General features: G+C 34.7%; 1 pseudogene; it reads right to left on the reverse strand.

The window, feature by feature from the left end:
* Window positions 1-84: 84 nt before the first annotated feature.
* Window positions 85-572, reverse strand: LOC118617003 (annotated as a pseudogene).
* Between the last annotated feature and the right edge of the window lie 5859 nt (window positions 573-6431).

The following is a 6431-nucleotide window of genomic DNA, read 5'->3' on the forward strand; positions in this document are numbered from 1 at the left end:
GAGTTTTTTGTTTTTGTTTTTGTGTGTGTGGTTTTCTTTTTCTTCTTCTTTTTTTTTTAATAGTCTGTCTGGTCCCTGATGCTGCTACAGTTCTGAACATTGTTCAATTTTGAGCAGCTCCACCTCGAACACCAGGGTTGCACCACCTGGAATCTTTGGGGAGCTCCCCGCTCTCCATACCCCAGCTCTGATGGGATCACCAGCTTCCGCTTTTCCCCCTCACACATCCCCAGCAGCCCCTGGTCCCAGCCCTTGATGACCTGGCCGGTGCCCAGGGAGAAGACAAAGGGCTGGTTCTGGGGCAGACTGCTGTCAAACTCCGTCCCATCTTCCAGCTTCCCCGTGTAGTGCATGTGCAGGACATGCCCTTTGCGCGGTTTGATGGGGCAGTGGTCTACCCGCTTCTTGACCCCGATCTGTAGCTCCCGTTTGCCCTCGGCCCCCGCGGCCGTGGCTAGGGCACTCAGGCAGATGGACAGTACTGTCAGGACCCAGCTGAGTCTCACGTCTCTGCGGGAACAGATCCCGACTGACCAATCGACCTCCTCGGACCTCCTCGCCACGCCCCGGAGTCAACTCCAGTCGTGCCATCGCCTCTGCGCAGGCGCACTGCAGTCGCTACCAGCCGAGGCCACGCCGCCCGCCCTCATTGGGCCATGCAGAACCCGCTGCCACACGCCCGCTGGGGAGTTTAATTATTTCTTATCAGAGCTATAACATCTAATTAAGATGTCTTTGGGAAGTAGTTTTGTTCAACCTTTTAGTCTGCAAAATTTTTTATTTTATTTTTTCTTATATGGGCTAAGTCTTTCAAATATTAAGAAAATTTTAACATGGCTAGATAGACTACTCAGCACAGTAAAATTTGTTTTTGTTCTTTTTGGTATGTGCCCCTAGCAGGAATTGGACCCTAGACCCTCTGGTCCTCAGGCCGAGGCCCCAACCACTGAGCCAAACTGGCCAGGGCTTGTTTTTGTTCTTTATATTTTGTTTTTATTTGTTTTGTCCCTTTCAACTCCCACCCCAGTTTTCTGACAAAGCTTTGATGATTTTTTTGCTCAATAATTTTGATATTGGTTAAATCCAATATTTCCAAAGTGACATTCTTTATTTTTAAAAATACCTAGGGAGGTTAAAAATAGCTTTGAGAAATCATGGAACAGAATTATCAAACAACTACTATTTCTTACAATTTACTCTTTTTTGAGGGAGTTTTTCATCAAACCAATTTTTTTCATATAGGTGAGAAACAAACATCAATATTTCAAGTCTGTGGTATATAAAAAACACAAACATCAGTTGGTCTTTTCCTATAGGAGTAGATTATTCTACCAATTAATACATTGAGAATATGCAAAAACACAAATTTCAGATGCATTCAGCACCAATTCAAATGAAATAAAGTAAAATTCACATTAGCTCCATTTTTTATAATTTTATTTTATTTATTTATTTTTTAACTTATCTTTATTGTTGAATGTATTACAGATGTCCCTTCTTTTTTCCCCCATTAACCCTCTCTTCCCCACTCCTGCCCTCCTCCTGCCTTCTCCACACTATTGTTTGTGTCCATTGGTTATGCATATTTGAATTCAGTATTACAGTTTTAAAAAGTCTTTAAATGATTAATAATTCTTTAAAGGATTTTGAAAGATCTATTAGTTTGTTTTGAGTTGTACACCATATCCTAGGATTTCAGGATACTAGAAAGATAGTGCTTATTATATTCACACATAATAATAATAATAATAATAATAATAATAAACTACTACTATCATATATCATGTACTCTTGATCTGTTCCTGTAAGCAGTCATTTTTATTTTAAAACATCTATTTTGATTTGTACTCCTGAAACCTACATAATTTTATTAAACAATGTCATCCAATAAATTCAGTAAAAAGTCTTTTCTTAATTTTTAGAATGCAACTTGAAATTATTATGGATTACTTGACTATGAAGGCACTCATAAATGAAAGTAGTACTATTTAAAGTTTTCATTTGAGAGATATTTAGTTCTGATTACACTTGCTAGTAGTATGCCCTCATAATTATGCCATCATAAGAACTAAATAAGGGAAAATAACCATACTGGATAATTCTTTTTTTTTTTTTTTTTAATCCTCACCCAAGGACATTTTTCTATTTTTTTTCAGCTAGAGTGGGAGGGAGAGAGAGAGAGAGAAACATCAATGTGAAACGGACACATCGAGTGGCTGCCACCCGCACGACCAACAAGGGCCGGGGAGAACCTGCAACCAAGATACGCGCCCTTAGCAAGAACCAAACCCGGGTCTCTCTGGACTACAGGTCAACGATCTAACCGCCAAACCGGCCAGGGCTGTATAATTCATATAGTGCATATTTTTATATGTAAAACCTAGTTCACTAAAACATCTGATAGCACACAAATACAAGTTTTTAGTAAGTTGTTTATGTTCAGCTACTATAAGCATTTTGTGTATGAATTATATATACATTTAATAAATAAATACATACTTTAATACATATATGATCAATATTGCTTTTATTGTTAGCAAATTTTCTTCCTCATTGACTGCTGCCTCATATTTGGGAAATATTTTTAATATTAGACAAACTGTTCATATTGATTCTATATATATCATGGATTTTGATTAATTTCTGGACTAGTCAATGTATAAGAAAATATTTGTTTTTATTTTCATTATAAGATTTTTGTAATTCATAAATATAATTTAGGACAAAGGGATATAAATTAGGAAAAATACCTGTAACTGGCCTAGATTTTCTTAAATTCAACTTTTTGTTTGTTAATATGTGTCTATTCTAAAGTAATTACTAAATATGCCACTGACATTTAACTGAATGTAGAATGTTAACACGGAAGGGTACTTTCATTATAAAAAATTCATGTAATTAGACACATTCTGTATCATAATCTGTGTTCTTAACATGCTCTGTAGTCTCCTATGAAAGCTATTTTTAAAAAAGTAATAATTCTTTTTTTGAGAAAAGGGAAGTTAAGTGGAAAACCAATAAATAAAGTGACCCTGGCCAGTTTGGCTCAGCGGTTGGAGCGCTGGCCGGCAGACCAGAGAGTCCTGGTTCGGTTCCCACTGAGGGCACATACCTCGGTAGCAGTTTGTCCCCGGCCCCGGTTGGGGTCGTGAGGGTGGCAACCACTCCATGTTTCTCTCTCACGTGTATGTCTCTCTCTCACTCCCACTCCCCCTCCCGCTCTATCTGAAGATAAATGCAAAAAAAAAAAAAAAAGTCCTCAGGTGAGAATTAAAAAATAATAATAATAAAGTGAATAATGTCTGTACTCTGCTGTAAATGAAAAGATTGTTTAACATGTATATTAAATTGAGATTTTTTTTGTTTGTATTGTTCAATTCTCAGTACTATTATCAGTAATACTGCAAAAATTTACAACCTAGTATTTACACTAAGCATATGATAAATTAATTAGACCTAACTGATCAAGGCATTTGTGTGAGAATATAGGAGAATGAAAAGCATCTTTTATGTTTTTGCTTGAGTGGCTGATTGGTAGAGGGATGACGTTTACTACTGTGAAAAAGATGGAGGCAATAGCAAAAGGGGGAGTGTGTGTGTGTGTGTGTGTGTGTGTGTGTGTAGGGCAGTGTCATACTGCTGAGATAAAAAGTCAGATAACAGAATAATGAACTTCACACTTTGCAATATGAAGATCATTTGTACCTTTGACAAGGGGAGATTTTTCATAATAAAAAGAATAAAACTTGCTTGAAATATTTTAAGAAGAGAATATGAAGTTGGTAGTATATAACAATAAATATAGAAACTTTCTGTTAGAAGATAGAAGGTGAACTAGAGCAAAACATTTATCAGTTTTTCAGGGAACTACTTTTCAGAAATTCTCAAATACATAGCTTATGTTAATTTAGTTCCCAGAATTCCTAATTTCTATTAATTTCAGGAGCTGGTGTTTTATAAATTCACATTTCTGTCATAGTTCAACGTTCTTTTTAATCCAGCAGTTCAGTTGTTCAATAATAAGGCTGGTTCAAGTCATATAATGTGGCCCATGGTCTGCTTCCTCGTGTAAAGTGTTACTGGAACACAGCCCACCGATTCCTTTACGTGTGGTCTGTGTGCCTTCATGCTGCACTGCAGAGTTGAGAAGGTACCAGAGATCTTACAGCCCACAAAACCTAAAATATCTACCAGATAGTTCTATATGGACAAAGAAACAAAGATTGCCAATATTTGATCAACCTATCTAATTGCTAGAAACTCTTTCTTTAACTTCACTCTTTTTCATTAATATATTATGAGTATATTTTTCATAAACATCATATGACTGGATTGGGGCATATTATTATCTAATCTGATAAAAGTCTACTTTCCCATAGGTAACTTATTTTATTACTGTCCATATACATGAATACACATCCACCAACATAATTTAAAAATTATTATACTCTTGCTTTATTCCTCCTCACCTATTGCCTTTTTTTACTGAATAATGTTTTATTGTTCCACAGCATTTTCCTTCCACTGACCTGAAGATAGTTCATTTATTTTTGTTTTCATAGTGCACATCCTTGAGATGTTAACATGTATCTTAAAAGTTAAACATTTATCCATATGTTTATTAATGTATCTGATAATATGAGGGCATTAAAATACTTTAATAACTGTTTACCTTCTTTCACTTACATGTAATTAGTTTTAATTATTTTATGAATGCTATTTTAACCCAAAATATAATAAGGTTATTTCTAAAATATAGAATAATATTACTTTACTGGGAAATACTAGCTGGAAAATTTCTTCTGGAGACTTAATTTGTTTATGAACAACTATTTCAGGTTGATGTCCCAAGTGAAAATACATGTAATTTACTTGGCCTTTAAAATTGTCTAAGTTCATTCAATGTCATTATTTTTCTAATATTTGAAATATCACCCAGAAGACCCATCATGGAGAATTCTATTAGTTTCTAATGTATTGAACCATTTTTAAAACAAATATAATGGTGATTTATGTTCAATTATGCCATTGTATTGAATCTGATTGATTATAAGGATTCATGTGTATGGTACTAGTTATGTTGACAAAAGTAAAAAAAAAAAAGGAGTTAAAATCACTTGCCATTTCTTATGAGATTATGCTATCCAAAACAGATTTAAATTTAATTACAAGATTATTAAAAATAACCTCTCTATCTAAATTTCTGGAAATAATAATTGAAAACAGATTCTGACATTAAATGGAATAAAATATGTGGACCTCAGATGGAATTAAGCAATTTACATTTTGCTGCTTAAATCATTTCTTAAAAGACGGTTATTGAATTTCAGCATCTACCTGCACTTTGAGTCATAAGCAGCGTCTGAGTTAAGAAACACACACATGAACAACAGACGCACACACACAAAAATCTGTCCTGTGTCTTTGAGGAGCAGGAACAAAGGAGAAGCTTAAAGCAGCAGAACAGAAGACCCTGTGGTCAGATTTTTTTTTTAGTGTAAGTTTTTATCATCTCAAAGTGTTTCCCTTGAGAACTAGAAATATGAAATCAAAAGTCCCAACAATAAAAGGAAAATGATTAACTGCTGAATAAAATAAGGTAAATAAATTTAAGCAGCCTGTCACCAGACTTTCTAACTATAAAACCATTTGTGTAATATACTAGAAATTTTCATTTCAGTGTGGCTCAGTTGTTGAGCATCTACCCATGCACCAAGAGGTCTCCAGTTCAAATCTCGGTCAGGGCGCATGCCCAGGTTGTGGGCCCAATCCCCAGTTGGGGCATGCAGGAGGCAGCCAATCGATCTTCACTCTCATTTATGTTTCTACCTCTCTCTCCCTCTCTCTCCTCTCTCTCAAATCAATAAAGGAAAATAAATAAATAAATAGTTTCTTTTGTATATCACTTTTGAAATAATGTTTCAATGAGACAAATCATTTAGAAAGTTTTATTTGAAAAGATTAATGAAAGATTGAAAAGATAAGATTACTGAAGAGAAATTAAATATTACCATTGATATTAGAAAGATCATAAAAATACTGCATGCAACTATCAGAGCATATCTTTTAAAATCTAGAGATAAATAATTTATAAGCAAAATATAAATCACTAAAATTAACCCTAAAGAAGCAGAAATGTCAACATCCAAACAGCAGAAAGAGACTAGAAAGGCAATTAAGATTACTTATTGAAACGAAGACACCAAGATCACATTGCTTTAAAATGAGAAAAGGCTAATTTATGAAGAAGACTTTCCCCAAACTATGTAAATGCTCTCAGAGCATGTAAAATGAGAACTTCCCCAATTAATGGTATACATTGAAATAACATTAGTTTCAAACCATAAAAAGTAATATATGTGAGATTATCATATACATGTGATAGTGTGTGTGTGTCCATTCAACCTCTTCATTCCCCAAACTGTTTACCA

This window comes from Molossus molossus, unplaced genomic scaffold (assembly GCF_014108415.1).
Source record: "Molossus molossus isolate mMolMol1 unplaced genomic scaffold, mMolMol1.p scaffold_m16_p_5, whole genome shotgun sequence".
Lineage (NCBI taxonomy): Eukaryota > Metazoa > Chordata > Mammalia > Chiroptera > Molossidae > Molossus > Molossus molossus.